Consider the following 943-nt stretch of genomic DNA (forward strand, 5'->3'; position numbering starts at 1 on the left):
ATACTATATATCAGGGGTGTCCAAACTTTTTTTCCTAAGGGCCACATACAGAAAAATATACAAAGGACTGGGCCACTCACTAGACTTGAGGTATACTTAAGCAATAGAACACTTGAGGTCGTGTGTTATCGCGAATAACATCACGGCTGTGATTTGGTCGCATGCACGAGCCGAAGGCGAGTACCGTAGATTATCCCAGCCGTGATGTAATTCAAAATAAATAAAGAAAATAAATCAAAGAAGCCCTGAATTTCATAACAAATATGCTTTAATATTGACAATACCTTCCGCCAAAAAGTAGTTCCACAATGAATATAAAGTTTAACACTACAAACCCAAGTTGCAAAAACTCATTTTAGGGAGGTAAGAACAACAAGAAGAAGAAGGTAAGAACCTCCGGAAGGAAAAAAAGAAATAAAAAAACTTGCACACACACCAAAGGATTATGGGTGATAACACAACTTTTAGGAGCTGCTAACTGGGCTGTTAAGCTAACTGTTCGCATTACAAACACATTAATGTTCCCTACATAGTGCACTAGATTGTGTGTCAGATCACGGATTTATGTTCCCTACACAGTGCGCTAGATTGTATATCAGATAACAGATTTAAAGCGCGATCAGGAAAAAAGTCTGTATCGCCTGCGTGCGCGTTTATGTGCATGAAGCTTGTCTTGTCGTTAATGGCAACGCGTCAGCGGAGTAATACCATTGTGGTGTGAAAAGGCCGCGCTGTTATCACCAATATCAGCACGGTTAGAACGCTTCTCAACCAATCAGATTGTAACTAACTGTTGTATAATGTCTCACTTCTAATGCATGAATATTGGCAAAATCAATCAAATGCAGGTAAATTACGTTTGATAATTTAACGTGTTTGAAGAAAAAAAACCTCCATCACAGCTCTCCATTAGTAGATTTTCATTTTATTTTTTACAAAAAGG

Source organism: Trichomycterus rosablanca, chromosome 14, assembly GCF_030014385.1.
Source record: "Trichomycterus rosablanca isolate fTriRos1 chromosome 14, fTriRos1.hap1, whole genome shotgun sequence".
Taxonomy (NCBI): Eukaryota; Metazoa; Chordata; class Actinopteri; order Siluriformes; family Trichomycteridae; genus Trichomycterus; species Trichomycterus rosablanca.